The sequence below is a fragment of the Oryzias latipes genome, chromosome 7 (assembly GCF_053564925.1).
Source record: "Oryzias latipes strain Hd-rR chromosome 7, Olatipes_Hd-rR_3.1".
In the NCBI taxonomy this organism is placed as follows: domain Eukaryota; kingdom Metazoa; phylum Chordata; class Actinopteri; order Beloniformes; family Adrianichthyidae; genus Oryzias; species Oryzias latipes.
In genome coordinates, this window is record NC_136243.1 from 10397149 (window position 1) to 10413899 (window position 16751).

The window sequence follows — 16751 nt, forward strand, 5'->3', positions numbered from 1 at the left end:
GATTTTTTGAATCGTTTCGTATTTGTCTACCTCGACGACATCCTTATATACTCTCAGGACCAGGATCAACATATCCACCATGTCCGGCAGGTTCTCTCACGTTTGCTGGAGAACCAGTTATACGTCAAAGCAGAAAAGTGCAAATTTCATGTACCCATGATTTCTTTCCTCGGTTTCGTCATGGATGCTGGTAACATCCGTCCTGATCCTGCCAAGATCACAACAGTCACCCATCGTCAGCCACCGGTATGTCCCCGTTTGAAGCGTCCCTCGGGTACACACCACCCCTATTCCCCTCGCAGGAATTGGATTTGGCAGTCCCCTCAGTCCAGCATCATCTTCGGCGTGTCCAACGCATCTGGGACCAAGCCAGGGCCGCCCTCCTGCGCACAAGGGAGAGGAACTGCCAAATCGCAAATCGCCACAGGGTTGTGAGTCCCACCTACCAGCCGGGACAAAAGGTCTGGCTCTCTTCACGGGACATACCTCTCCAGAACACTTCTTCTAAGCTGGCTCCTCGATACATCGGCCCATATACTGTGGAGAGGATCGTAAACCCCTCCTGTGTGCGGTTGCGGCTTGCGGCGGCGCTGAAGGTACACCCATCCTTTCATGTGTCCCAGCTTAAGCCCTTCCAGGAGAGCCCGTTGTGCCCGCCGTCCGCTTCCCCGCCAGCCGCCCGGGTCGTTGACGGCGCCCCTGCGTACACGGCCAGTCGGGTGCTGGATGTTCGTCGCCGGGGCCGTGGGTTTCAGTTCCTCGTGGACTGGGAGGCGTACGGTCCGGAGGAGCGCTCGTGGATCTCCCGCTCCCTTATTCTGGACCGTTCCCTCATCGAGGACTTCTACCGGGCCCACCCGGATCGCCGTCCTGGACCGCCTGGAGGCGGTCGTTGAGGGGGGGGTACTGTCACGGTGCCTCCGTCAGCTGCCTCCTCCTCCCTGCTCTCTGATTGGAACCAGCTGCCCTTCATCACTTCATCATCCTGCAGACCTTCTTAAGGAAATCCAAACCAGTATCCAGCGCCAGTCCGTTATACTCACTCCGGTGCTTACGTCTGGCCTCTAGTCAAAGTAACTTTGCTCTAGAAAATCCAAGCCGTGTACTCACCCTTTGTCTCATGCCTTCAGGTCATCTCCCCACTGGACACGCTGGTTCCTCGCCCCGTTCCTGTTTCACCGTCCTCGGTGTCTCCACTCATGCCAAGCGATTCTCGCCGTCCTCATCGCGGACTGTCTGCGCTGTCCTCAGCGTTCCACCTCGACGTAGACTGTCTACGCCGACCTCGGCGCTCCCCATCGTCCAAACTGCTTACACCGTCCTTGGAGCTCCACCTTGCTCCCAGCCGTTCTCTGGATCCACGACCTTCACCCCTTTTCTGATTAAACCTCCTGACTATACCTCGGCTCCTGAGTTTCTTCCGGGTTCCAGCATCTGGGTCTCCCTAGTAGTCCGACCATGACAATGTTTCCAGATATCCAGAGGCTGCTCTGAACCGGAGCGGCGCCATTCTCTTTCCAACTTACTGGTTTCTTGTTTAAAAGAACAAGTTTCAGCGTTAAACCACGGTGCTACTCGGTTTTGTCTAACGAACTTAGGTTTCAAGGGGGCAACAACATCGAGTGTACTCCTGAGGGCTTGTAAGGCATCATTAACAAAGTGGTCATTTATACTAGGACTGATGCTATGGGAGCTGGACTCAGAGTATTTTCTCAGAATATCACTAAGTACTGGCTGAACTGTGTGTTTAAACTCAGACACAGAACGGTCAGTTAAGGTTCTTCTAAGCTGTTTCTTATTCACTGGGGCAGAAGGATGTTCCAGTGTAAACTGGAAGGTAATCATAAAGTGATCAGAAATGATGGGGTTAAGAGGAAGGACACTCAGCTGGTTGATCTCTATACCATGGGTTAGAACAAGGTCCAGGGTGTGCTTATGACAGTGAGTGGGTTCATTCACACTTTGGGTGAAACCAACATCATCTAATAAAGCTGCAAAAGCATTTCTTAGACAGTCACTGGGGTCATCAACATGAATATTAAAATCCCCTAATATTATAGCTTGATCAGAACCTAAGACAATAGTCGATAGGAAGTCGGAAAACTCAGTTAAAAATTCTGAATATGGGCCGGGGGGGGGGGGGGGGGGGGGCGATAAATAATTATGAGTAAAACAGGTTTTTGAGTTTTCCTGTTTGGGTGATTTATAGACAATATGATGCTTTCAAATGAATTATGAGAATTTTTAACTTTAGGGCTGAGAAGTAAGCTAGAGTGTGATATTACTGCCAAACCACCTCCTTTCCCCGTAATCCTGGATTTCTGATAGTTAGCATAAGTGGGGGGGGGGTTGCTTCATTCAATCTCATTTGTTGGAGCCAAGTTTCTGTTAAGGCTAAAAGACTAAGGTTGTTATCAATGATTAACTCATTGAATAAGAGGGACTTGGAGGAAATGGATCGAATGTTTAATAAACCGCATTTAATTACATCATAATTCTACTTGTGAGAACTGCTGTCTGTCACTTTAAGGTTTCTATGACGAGCTCCTTTCATTTGTCTTTCAGCACATAGGCTAAAGCTAGTACCTGCTTGACTTTCCCTGCATGGGTTTTGCACCAGCACTAACCCTAAGGGAGGCTCAGAGGAGCGTTTTACACTGCTGCTCTGCGCCCGGGTCTCGTCTCTGGATTGTCAGATTGACAGACTAAGGCTAGCAGAAATGTTTTTAGAAAGAAGAGCAGCACCGTCCCGAGTGGGATGGACGCCGTCTCTCCGCATGAGACCGAGCTTCCCCCAAAACGCGCTCCAGTCATCCACAAAACCAACGCCGTTTTCTGGGCACCATCTAGAAAGCCAGCGGTTAAATGATGAAAAGCGGCTGTATATTTCATCACTGACTAAGTTCGGCAGGGGACCAGAGAAAATTACAGTGTCGGACATCGTCTTAGCCAGTTTACACACCGAAGCTACGTTTAACTTAACCACCTCTGACTGTCTCCGTCGGGCATCATTACCGCCTGCGTGAATCACGACTCGACGGAACCTGGACTTACTCTGAGCTAACATCCTAAGCTTCCCCTCGATGTCACCAACTCTGGCCCCCGGATAACACCTGACTGTAGCCGCTGGGAGCTCCACGTTTCTAACTTCAGAAGAGCTTATAACAAGAGTTGAGTGTTCAGCGGGTGTCGCTGAGGGGGGAGAACCTATTACTAACGTGGAGTCTCGGGTGCTCTAAGTCTTTGCGTTTAGCACAAATTTTCCTCCCAACCGGTACAAACCCCTGACTGTCTCCCGGCTGCTGGGAGAACGCTGGGGTTCTAACTAAGTTAGCCCTGGTAGCGCGTCCCGCGCTACGAGTAACGACCTGGCTAGCCGGCTTAGCTTCCACTGTGCGGAGTCGCGCTTCTAACTGCTCCAGCCTGCCCTCCAAGTCTAACACAAGACTACACTTAACACACCTACCGCTATCTTCACTAAAGGAGGCAGGATCATCACTAAACATATGGCACATGGGGCAGGAGAAAAGGGGAAAGGCGGAAGGAGTGGTGGCCATGCTAGGTTCTAAGCTAAGGCTAGCGGTGTTTAGGTAAAAAGAAGTGGTTTATTTAGCAAAATGAAAAGGAAACAGCAAGCGATTTAACAGTAGTGTATTCGCTACTAAAAGGTGCTAGATGTGAATATTAACCCAGATAACCCTTAGAGTAAGCAATAGTATTCAGGCTAATGCCAAACAAGAGGACAGCAGTCAAACACGACTAGTACTGGGAAAGGCTCACCCGGAAATGACGTCACAGGAAACAGTCACAGGTCACCGGAGTTACGTCTCCCTCACTTGATCATATAAATCAATGAGTAGCATGTTTTTCCCAATGACTTCACTATTTTGGTCCTCTGCATGTGGCATGCCTACCAAGTTTTGGGTACTGGGGCGATAAATATACATACTATGTGCAAAGTTTTAGGGTATTAGTTTGAAGTTTTAGACAGAAGAATACATACTGAGAACAAAGAATGCATTAAAAAACTGATTTTTCATCAAACAGCAAAAAGTAGGGACATCTAAGTCAAATCAATATTTTTGTGACTAACTTTTGCCTTCAAAACATCATTATTCTACTGTAAATCCACCTGGAGTCAGTTTTTGACAAAACAGGGCTGGTAGGTACAGATCTCATCTCTTCATGTCATCTTAGACTAACCATGATGTTTAGATCAGGGCTCTGGGAGGGCCATGTCTTCACTTCCAGTAATGCTGTTCCTCTTTACTCAGAAGATGGTTTTAATGACTAAGGCTATATATCTAGAGTTGTTGTCCATCTGCAAAATACATTGAGAGTCAATCTCCCTGATGGTTTTGGAATGCTAGATAGGTATCTGCCAGCACTTCTTGGCTTTGAGAAAACCATTAATCCCGATCAAATCTCCAATTTCATTTGCAGAAATGCAGCCCCAAACATTCAAGAGATTTCTACCATGCTTCCCTGTTACCTACAGGCATTCACTATTCTTTGACCATAGACTGCCTTCCACTACAGACAAACATTTGCTGTTTATGACGATCAGTCCTGGGCACCTGGAACAGACCAGTTCCTGTGTTTTCCTGCTTGTTTCCACATCTGAGGTTTGGCTTTTAAGCTGCAGACATCTCCACACAGTAGATGGGTGAAACTTACTTTTACCTATCTCTACTTTTGACTGTATATGAGAAGTTGACTGAGTGACCCCTCCCCCACACAATCCAAACAGGAAATACCTGCTGATACCAAGAAGCCAAAATCCCATTGACCTCTATTGAGAAGAAAAACTAAAAAATAAAACTGCTTACTCATTCCAAACGTTTGATTGACAGACTCCCAGAGCCCACTTTCAAATGGTAGAGATGTGGACTTCCAACAAGCTCCCTCCTGATTGGTAAGAATGGTTGCCATAATAAAGACTGACTCTGACCAATCACTGCTTCCTGAAGTTGTCTGGCTGTCATGAATCGGTCCCCTGTCTCCCCCTCTGGCTATCAGCAAGAACTATCTCCAGAGGACTAACACTTCCTGTTTCTCCACACTCCACTTCCCATCAGCCCCTGCTGTCATTCTCCCAGGAGCCCCACAGCTGTTTCCCATCAGTAACCTCTCCCTTCAGTGTGAAGTCTTATGTCTCTGGCCTGCTATTTTGAGCATTCTTCCACCATCTACCTCTGCCTGATCCTGGACTCTCGCCTGTCTCTGACCCACGGCTGCCAGCCGCCTGCCTCTCCATGTGTTCAAAAAAACACTGCGCATGAATCCTTCTGACACCGGCTGGTACACTTGCTCCAATAACAAGCTCTGCATCAATGTGAACAAGCCAAAGAGATGATTGTGGACTTCAGGAAGGACAGACACGCCCTTCCTACCCGTCACATCGGAGGGGCCGCGGTGGAAGTGGTTTTCAGCTTCAGGTACTTGGGCGTTCACAGCTCCAAAGACCTTACCTGGAGCACCAACACTTCCTGCCTAGTAGTCAAGAAGGCACATCAGCGCTGGGATGGGGATCGCAGTCCTTTACCTCCTTCAACAGGTGTGTAGAGAGTGTCCTGTCCTCCTGCATCACTGTGTGGCACGGCAGCTGCTCTGTGGCAGAGAGACAAGCTCCGCAACGAGTGACTTAAGCTGCACAGAGGACAGTGGGTTACAGCCTGCAGACCACCACTGAGATCTACAAGATCAGATACAGGAATTGAGCCTCCTGCATCCTGAAAGACCCCACTCACCCCTCACACCCTCTGTTCTCCCTGCTCCCTTCAGGCAGGAGGCTGCGGGGCATAAAGAGCAGGACCACCAGACTGAGGAACAGTTTCTTCCCTGAAGCAGTAAGGCTGCTGAACTCTGGAAGATCATTGTGACACCCCCGCCCTCTCACGGACAACTCAAAAAAGCAGTGCTACGTGATGCACTCTCTTCTGTGCTAAATTTCGGTGCAACAATCACAGGACGGTGCAATAATCATTGGAACTGTGCAATACTGTGATATATTCTCTTCTGTGCAATACTCAGTAGTAATCGTAATATATCATTTTGACATGTCTCTTACTTTCTGTCCTGATCTAAGTGTAAACGACTGGTCCTGGACCAGAGACACGAATTTAGTTTTTTCCCCTGTGGTGAAATGACAAGAATCCTGAATCCTGAACGTGGTGGAGTCTATGCCACGAAAAAATGACGACCAAATTGACAACTGAAGACACTGAACTTTTTTGGACGGATTGACTTTATTTGGTTGGAGCTGGAAGTAAATCATTTTCTTTGGATGATGTAAAACTCTGTCAGTCCAGTTCTCATACAATGGCCTCTATTGTAATAAGTTCAGAAATAGGAAAAGAACAGGGAAATTATAGTTAGTGATTTTATGGTTACATGCATATCAGATTTTTATTTTGGTTTGATTTTAATTACATTCTGTCTATTTCTGCTTTCAAACTGATTTTTAAACAGCTATTTTTGTGAAAGGACTAACCCTCTTAAACTCCTGGATGTCCTGATTACACTCTGGCACATACCTGTGTATATATGCACATGTACATTTGTTTGTTATTTAGTTTTTCTTAACTTCAATATTTTTCTCACATCTTTATTGTGAAAATGGATTTTCTTGGGCGTCCCTAACACTGTTACTTAATCACTGAGTGCACAGAACCAACATGTTCAGATTATGTATGTCTTGTTTTTGCACATAACTGATATGTTCATATTTTGTAAAAAATATATGTTTTTTGAACTGATATGGGATGGCTTTTAATCTCATTGTACATGCGGACAGTGACAATAAATGCATATCTATAAGTATTGGAAAAAGGCATGGTTACTGCCAGATACATTTTGCATAAAAATTTTTTTTTTTTAAAATACACAAAAGAATTCTACATAACATTTAACCCACAAATATGTTTATATCCAAATTCTTCAATATAGAAAGTAATTGTAGTTTTTGTGTTGATTTCCCTGAATCAGTTCTTCACCTTTTCTACTTTTGTAAATTTTCCTCTGAATTTTGGCACCAATTAGAATGCTTTGTAAACATCAAATTTAAGTGTAATATTAGTATAAATTTCACACAAATTCTCACATATTTCAATTCTAATGATAAGAAAGTAAAAAATAGTATTAATGTCTTACTTCTCCAATCTAAACTTATATACATAAATGCAGAATAAAAAGAACAACTCCAAATTTTACTGTATTTAAGATATAGATGCTTCAATTTTATGAATACATTAAAAAAATGAAAACACCCAAAGCATGTAACACTGAAACAATTTGTGCATTTTTGTTTGATATGTAACCCCCTCCTCTAATAAAACTTTTTATTGTAAATATTATTATTTTTTGTACTTTCTTTTTATATACTTTAACATACTTTATTTTCTTATCAGCAAGTTCTATTTTTGATATATTTCTGCTACGTTTATTACTTACTGTGGTTGAATAAGCTTGGAATTATGGCATTGGTTATTACGGATGATGCCCTATTTGATTCCTTGATCCTTTCTTTGGTGAGGTGGATTTCACTCACAATTTTTGAAAGCTTGAAGATCCCACTTCTGACACCATTTGTCGTGCTGTGGTTTCCCGGTGATGGCGATTGCGCAACTCTCCAGGAGGACGTGCGTGGGGAGGGAAATCACTGCACACAACAAGCACTCTTTGCTCGGTAACTTTTACTCGTCTTGAGCAGGTAAGAACAGATAATTCCTTTTAACAGCAACAGGCTTGCAATATTTGCTCAGGCTCTTGCTCTGGCACAGAACAGCAGAGAGACCTGTCCATGCGATGAGCGTGAGCACCTTCTGAAATCTCTTCACGTTACCCACAACTTATTATCGCGTTACTTCCAAGGTTATTATAGTTAACGAAAACGAACGAAAAAACTAAAACTAGAACTGAAAAAACATTTTCGTTAACTGAAATAAAAATAAAAACGAGTTTTAAAAAAAAACGAAAACTAACTAAAACTGTTTGTTGTGTGTATAAAACTAACTGAAACTAACTAATATTAACCCCAAAAAATACTTCGTTTTCGTCTTTTTAATACATAAGTCTTTTGGGTTGAAATAAAGTCTATTTACTTCACCCTGCTAGTCTTATTGTGTATCTGAACTAGAGGGCTGCATTGGGATTGGGTCCCGCCGGGTCCCGCGGGATCCAACCCAAATCTCGCGAGATTGGGCGGTTTGAATTGTGCTGGGAGCGGGCGGCAGAAAAAAAACCCGCGGGATCAGTGCTGGCATGAATATCTCATGAATATATATTAGCGGACTACGTTAGGCTGAGCGGCTGTTTGATTTTTATGTACTGAAGCTCCGTGAAGGCACCAGTTAGAGACGCACAATGGCCTCTGTCATCTAACCTGTTGTTGGGGGTGTGCAACGCCCCGCCCCGCCCCGCCTCTTACTAAGAGGCGGGGCGGGCCGTCTGTCTGCGCGCGCACACACGCACACTTTTAACCGAACGGGATTTGTGAAAATATATTTAATAATTAAGTTGCAAATTACACAAAGGAGGAATGCATGAAAAGATGAGGCTGGAGGAGGGACATGAATCTCTTTAATAATATCAATACAAATACGTGTTTTTTTCCTGCGGGACGGGAGACAATACAAAATCAATGCATCTCTATTACTGTGCGGGACTAAATTCTATGAGTTTTGCGGGTGCGGGCGGGAGTGGACATACATATTGCGGGTGTGGGCGGGAGTGTAACGCATACGTTGCGGGAGCGGGTGGGATTGGTCAGAAATTCAGCGGGCGCGGGCGGGATGAAGAAAATAGTCCCGCGCAGGGCTTTAATCTGAACCTTACGGCATCACGTACTTGACTCTGTGACGTCACATGATGTCTGTCGGACACTGCCGGCTAGCGTTGTCATAGACATTTACATAAGCGTGATGGCTGCATTAAACGTTGGGAGAAAGCGGGAGAGTCCTATTTGGGACTTTTTTGAATATAACAGCGTCGAAAACTAAAGTAAGTGCCTTTTGGTCGAAGCAGGAGACAAAATTTGTGGAACGCTCCTCAAAGGGAAAAACCCTACGAATCTAAAAGTACATTTAAAAAGCGCACACAACAACGCAAATCAACAGTACCTAGACAAGCTAGCCTGTCGCCCGCCCTCCCCCGAAAAAGAAGCGAGAGCAGATAACGTAATGCTGTTATCGGCTGTTGTATTTTAATTTAAGGATGGTTGTCCTTGTGTCCTCTGAATAATAAGTGTTTCAAAATGTATCTTTGATTGCGTTTTTATCATACAATACTTATTCTGGTGATTTTGAATCATGCACCTGACAAATATCCTAATTTACAAAAAAAAAAAAAAAGAAGAAACTAAAACTAACACTAAAACTAATAAAAACAAAACTAAAACGAAGCAATTTCAAAAAATAAAAACTAATAAAAACTAGTAAAGCAGCCTCTAAAAACTAATTAAAACTAAATAAATTTAAAAACAAAAATTCAAAACTAAATAAAAACTAAAACTAATAAAAAATCCGAAACTATTATAACCTTGGTTACTTCTTTAACTAATAAGAATAGGCTGACAGGGGGTTATCCTATGTTGAAGTAACTGCCTTACAATAGTAATGAGCCAGATGTAGAAACATTTTGATACATTGTGAGGTGTAGACAAACAGTGAACATTTACCTTTTGCATAATAAGAAAACAGGATTTAAGCAAAGCCCTTCAGGTGCCTTTACAGCTGATCACCAGATGATCTCCCTTCAGTTTTACACCAAGCCTTTTTGTGGAAAACATAAAATAAAGTTTATCTATCACCTCAATACAATAGCCTCACTATTTTAATAATCTGTGAAGTGAACACTAAATGCTGTGGATACAACCTTCATTGAGATTTTCCTTTACTTGTTAGGAGTTGTGTTCCTGCCCTAACCTTCAGCTGGACAAAAGCAGTAGCCACTGGTGTAATTACACGCAGAGTTTTATAAATACAGAATATGCTGTGTACTTGAGATTCATCTTAAACAACCATCTAAAACATTCACTTAGACTACGGTCACATAGACCAAAATTCCACACCACTGCAACCTAAATGTTAATTTTCTGGCAAATTCGGCAAGTGGCCGCACTGTGGCATTTGTAATCAGTAGGCAGTATTTTCACACGCCCTGCAGCGTCTGTAATTTTAAGAGAAAGTTAAAATTAAATGGCAACTGGCTGATTTTTTGACATCGGTCAGTGGCACTCACTCGGTCAATAGCACAGGCACTCAGCAATGGCCGGAGGTGATTTGATCAATTTGGCGATCTGGCCTCCATAAGTCAAAATGGGGATGAGGGATTGATAGCACCAGAGCGACTTAGAGACCTGCGTATTGATGAATCGTAGTTGATGCTCAGAGGTATAAAAAGAAGACAGAACATTGAGCTTTCTTGGAAGGCTTGTTGTTTAAAAAATTGTAAATTGACAAGATAATTGGTGTAAAAAATCTGAATGACCAGTGATGCAATGACCCACTTTTTATATACCCCCTCACCTGAAATGGACCACTGCCGACCAGAGGCATTTACACATCGCCCAATCAGAGCCGCTGCCAGCCTGCGATTTAGCCTCATCCCCACGAAGACTGCCGCTATCTGCAGTCATGCCAACAATGCCAACAATATCCCAAAAAATCCGGCGGCAGCAGCTGACCTTGAAAATTCTGCCGATGTCTCTCCATCGCACAAAAGCAGTTGTATGTGTGACCATAGAATTAACTTTATACAAAGTAGGGAGAAGATTCAAGCTTCACATTTCAGTCATTTTCAATCTTTCAGTGCAAAAAAGTTTTGATGTGTTACTATCTTGAGACTGTATGCCGTTTTGTTGTCAGAAGTTTAATTTGATTTCCAAAGTTACATAATATATTCTAAATAACAGGAGCAGTTCATAACAAGAATCATTAGAGAAAAAACATTCTTTCAATGATGGCTTTTAAGAAAATAAACTGGTAAGAAACAGATAATTGAACAGTATTCAGTGAGTTAGGGGATATATTCAATTTGTCTTGACCTTTGAATGGTGTTCACGTGTCAGTGTTGTCGTATTTGGAAAAAGTTTGTCAACACGGTAAAAACAAAAAAAACAGAATAATGCTTAATACTTAAACAGACAACTTACAAATAAAGAGACAAATTAGAACTAAGAAAATAAATCTTATTGAAAAAAAACGTTTAATTATCTTAGGGGAAAAAAATTATATAAAGAAATTAAAAACAAGAAAAAGAAACCTCATGAAAGCCCTCAAAACAGATATTTTTAAGTACATTTTTGAAAGATGTCCTAGTCCAACTTTTAAAAATGTCACTGAACTGGAAGGTTTCTTATGGAAACGCGAAAAATATTTTTTGGAACAGTTTCTCGTTATAACGAGAAACGTATCTCATTATAACGAGAAACGTATAAGGTTATAACGAGAAACGTATCACGTTATAACAAAATAGTTGTTTACAGTAAAACGTCACCTTCTCGCGGGATATTTCATTCTCGTCTTGATGGACTGTGGGAAAAGATGGAAAATCAGCGGGAGCCTCTTTATTCCTTTTTAAGGGATAGAAATGTGCCGGAGGACAGAATTTCCACCATGAGGAATGACAAAGTAAGTTGTACTTGTGAAAAACGTACCGTAATTTCCGGACTACAAGCCGCTACTTTTTTCCTGCGCTTACAGCCCTGCGGCTTATTCAGTGACGCGGCTAATTATTGGATTATATTGGCGGCCGCCATGTACGTATTTTCGGACACAGTGAGTGGTTTGAATTCTCTAACACCAAACACAAGTCATTTATTTTTCAACACACCTCTAAGCAGCCAAACAGCATGGACCTCAATTCAGGTCTTAGACACTTCAGTCATGGTTCAACAAAACGAAACACGCATGCCCAGCCGCATCCCAGAATCCTTTGGTGCCATTAGACCCAACGTGCACGTGATCGCCGCTACAATATGATGCAGCTTTCAAGTTAAAAGCAATAGTTAAAAGCAGCGTTAAAAAATCACTAACGGGTTTGGAAAAGCCGGTCAGCTGCGTGACGGAGAGAACAGCGCATGCTCATGAGTGCATTTACCTCTGAGTCATAGTGACTCGGCTGGCTGCACGTAAATATGTGGCAATAATATCAGCCTTTATTTTGTCGGGACACGACTGGAAACACAAATTGACGTGGTCGTGTTAACGGTTTCTAAGGACTGAGCAGAGTTTTGCATTGAAACGCTCACAGCCTCCGTGTGAGATGGAGACTGCGTGTCGTGTGAGCTGCGGGGCCGATGGCAGTCTGAAGGCTCCCACACGTAACAACGCATCCGCCCCTCATACACAAAACGTACAGTATTAAGTCCGATTGCTCTGCACAGACACGATTTGCTCCGTCCACCGGCGCAATGGGGACGAAGCGCTCCTCCTTGAAGCCGCGCTGGCCAGAGCTGTCGGAGTAGATAGGAAGGGGAGACAAGGAGCGCGCGGGAGCGCGGAGCGCAGAGGCGTCGAGACATTCTGCAGGCTGCAGCCAGGGCTTACTCGAGGCGTCCGCGGAGCAAGTGTTTGTTGTGGAAGGAAACTTCTGACCCACGCGCCGCGAGGAGGCGCGCGTATCGCGCTGAGGCGCGCGCTTTTCAGTCGCCGCTGCTGTATTTTACCGGTGTGTTTTTTAACCAGCCCTGTTACTCCCATAACGCTGCCGCGACACAAGCGGAAGGAGAGCTTTACCCGTTCACCCCTCCATGCACTGCTGATACTCATTCTTAAACACGTACAACAGAATGGCGAGCCGGGCGTTGGCCCCGCCTTTAGCCCCTAAGACTCATGGGAAATGGGGGATCGGGGATGTAAATTTCCTCATCATAACTGAGGGATGTAATGTTGATTATATGGTTACTGTTTGTAATTTTATGTGTGATACCTACATTGTCAATAAGTTAAAAAAATAAAAATAAAATAAAAACCATAACTGAGGAACTTATGAACAGAATAGAGGTGCATACTGTTTGGCAGATGCAGATAGACTCAAAGACATGAGCCTGAGGCTAAACTGACTCCACCCACTGTGTGCTAATAAATCACACTCACACTCTGAGTCAGGAAGTGATCCGTCAGGATGACAATGTTGCCTAATTCATGCGGCTTGTATCCCGACGCGGCTTGTGTATGTATAAAGTTAGTTAAACACGTGAAAATGGGTGGGTGCGGCTAATAATCGGGTGCGCTTTGTAGTCCGGAATTTACGGTAGTTTACGTGAGTTTCATATCGATTTAATTTAGTTTTTTGTTACTGAATGAGCCTGCCGTGTGCTGCGTAGACCGGAGACCAAGACCTCGTTAACTTAAGTATTTTAGTAGCTGCTAGAGATAAGATCTTAAGCCCGAGCCCGAGTCAGAACCCGACCCAACCCGAAATTCGGGTAACTCTATGCCACAACAGCGAGCTTGACTACGCGCGCGGCTGCAGCGACCACTCTCTGTTCAAAAGAAAATAACTTTAGGTTAAGAACTTAACCCCGGTTCTCTGTAACATGAGTGAGGTATCTCACTATGGGACACGCCCCCTGCGCTGTCCCCCAGAAGTTCTTTTTCATTACGCCAGCCTTGACTGGCAGACAGAAGGTGACGTCTGCTCTCAGGAGGTGGGACTTCCTCCTGCTATAAGAGCCGGACGCCATCTTCTCTCCTCAGTCTAAGTAAGCACACCTTTTCTCGCTCCAGGCAAGGAGGGTGATCTGGTGAGATACCTCACTCGTGTTTCAGAGAACCGGGGTTAAGTTCTTAACCTAAAGTTCTTTTTCGACATTTGTTTCGGTATCTCACTATGGGATGTAGAGACTCCCGTATTGCCAGATAAGCTTACTCCGAAGACCAACAGAGAACAACCAGGCTGATCATACAGGTGTAGGTGTGGACCCCACACCTAGCACTGCGTGAGGCAGCCCTGATCTAGTGACATCCTGTCTATAAAATCTGATGAAAGTGGGAGGTGTTGCCCAACTGGCAGCCGTGCACACGTCATCCAGAGAGATGCCCTGAAAAACTGCCCATGATGATGCCATGCCGCGAGTGGAATGAGCGCGCAGGCCCGCCGGGGGTGTTAACCCCTTGCTGTTATAAGCCATGGTTATAGCGCCCACAACCCAGTGTGACAGGCGTTGTTTGGTTATGGGCTTACCTGTGTGAGGAGAAGCCCACAACACAAACAGCTGCTCAGATTTTCTGAAGCCAGCCGTCCTCTCCACATAAATGCGCAGTGCCCGCACAGGACACAATGTGTGAAGCCTCTCTTGCTCCGTAGAGGAAAAAGGAGGCGGGTTGAATTCCAAAAACTCAATGGGGTGGTAGGGTTGAAAACCTTGGGCATAAATGCCGGATTCGGTTTCAACAAAACTTTAGAATCCCCTCTAGAGAACTGCAAACAGGACGGGTGAACTGACAACGCATGGATGTCGCTCACTCGCTTAGCAGAAGCTAGTGCAATAAGCAGAGCTGTTTTAAAAGAGAGCGCTTTGAGGCTCACTTTCCTCAGTGGCTCAAACGGTGCACACGACAGTGCGTCCAGCACCCCGGGTAAATCTCAAGGAGCAACAAGGCTTTTCGACATCGGTCGGAGCCGACGTGCGCCCCTCATAAACTGACAAAAAAGCGGATGCTGGCCCACTGTTTTGTCATTAAAACCAATGTGACAGGCGAATATGGCCGCCAGATACACTTTAATGGTGGAAAAGGACAAACCTTTTTCAATCAGTTCCTGAAAGAACGATAGAATGACTGGGACGGGGCTCTGGAAAGGCATTACGGCCATTTTTACGCACCAGTCCTCAAAAACGCGCAATTTGGCGCCGTAGGCGGAGTGGGTAGACCGCACTCTGGCACTCTGGATCGTGTCCACGACGTTCTGCGGGAGTCCCGCTGCCATGAGATTCAGCCTTTCACGGGCCAGGCCCACAGAGCCAGGCGTTCCAGGTGAGGATGAAAAATTTCCCCGCGGGCCTGCGACAGGAGGTCCCTGCGAAAAGGCAGATGCGGTTGGCTGTGCAGCATCTGAATGATGTCCGCTAGCCAGTGTTCACCGGGCCACCGAGGGGCTACGAGGAAGAGAGAGTGTTTCCCCTCCCGAACCCTGGTGAGGGTAGGGGCAATCAACTCCAACGGTGGGAACGCATACAGAAGTCGGCACGGCCACTCGTGCACTAGAGCGTCCACCCCCGGGGGGCACTCTAGTCCGTCAGAGAGTAGAACATCTGACACTGAGCTCCACAGCCAGGTGGAAGCCCAGATGTGGAGCATTTACAGTCAGGCAGATCGACCTCTGCTTGACCGTAAATGCTCCACATCTGGGCTACCACCTGGCTGTGGAGTTTCCATTCCCTGTTACGCGGGTTCCCTCTGGAGAGCAGGTCGGCTCCCCGGTTCATTATCCCCGGTACATGGATGGCCCGCAGCGACAGAAGTCGGGAGCTGCTCCACATAATCAGTCTGTGTGCTAGTGTGTGCAACTGAAGTGAGCGCAGCACTCCTTGTCTGTTGATATTCGCCACCACTGTGGTATTGTCGGTCCTGACTAAAACATGGCACCCTTTCAGGAAGGGTAAGAAATGTTTCAGTCCAAGAGACACTGCCAGGAGTTCCAAGCAGTTTATGTGAACTGATCGCATGTGGGAGCCCCACAGACCGTTCACTGTCCTGCCCTCGTGAGTGGCTCCCCAGCCTGTCAGTGGTGATCTGTCTGTGGTGTCTGTGATGATCACCTGTCTTGTTTGCACGGTTCCCATGACAACACCCGTGGTGAGGAAAGAAATATCCCTCCACTTGGACCTGGGTTACATTTCACTACTGGTTGTATTTGCTAAATATAACTTTGTATGTGACAAATAAAAGAATCTTGAATCTTATATCTTGAACTTGTGTAGGGCGAGAATGCACGTCACCGAAGCAAGCACCCGACGGTGACCACTCTCCGTCCCTGGTGGTTGCGCCCTAGGTGGCACGCCTCTTTTTCTTTGCGCTCTGCGCGACAGGAGGCGCTGGCTGGGCTGCCGTTGTCACGTTGGGAGCAAACGGTTTCTTGGCTCAGGCCCCTCTGGCCTCAGCAGGCTTTCCGTGGCTCCGGTCACCTGGCTGAGGCTGGCGTTTCGGAGTGCGGTAAGCTGGTCTAGCTACCGCTTGAGCGTAGGAAAGATGTGGTGCAGCTGGGGTAGAAGGAGGTACCTTCCTGGGCAGACACAGCTGCAGTGCTTCACCTTCCCGTTTCTTCTCCTCACAGCGCCTTTGCATAGTGGCCACCGCTGGTCCAAATAGGCTCTTTGGGTCCACCGGCACATCGAGTAGTTGAGTCTTCTCCTTCTGAGAGAGACTAGATAAGTTCAGCCACCAGGCTCTTTCCGGGACTACCATGAGGGCCATGGCTCGCCCAGAGGCTTGGACTGCGGACCTGTGGAGGCGCAGACAAAGGTCTGTGACCACGCATAGCTCGTTCCACAGGTCTGGGGTTGGTGTGGCTGACATCTGTTCCTGCAGCTCTGCCTGGTAGGCTAGGAGCAGAGAAGATGCATTCAGGGCTTTCACCGATGCGGCAACGGCCTTGTAGCGCTTCTCGATGAGAGTTGACTGGAAGCAGTCAGCTTTCGAGGGCAGGGCGGGGCCCGCGGAAGTCATGGTGGACTTCTGCGTCGGGTGCAGGTGGGATGCCAGCAGCGGTTCGACTGGAGGGATATGTGATTCATTGTAGGGCTGCAT

The 16751-nt window shown here is 45.8% G+C and overlaps 1 pseudogene; it reads right to left on the minus strand.

Moving 5' to 3' along the window:
• Nucleotides 1-1395: 1395 nt before the first annotated feature.
• Nucleotides 1396-15430, minus strand: LOC144993881 (uncharacterized; annotated as a pseudogene).
• Between the last annotated feature and the right edge of the window lie 1321 nt (nucleotides 15431-16751).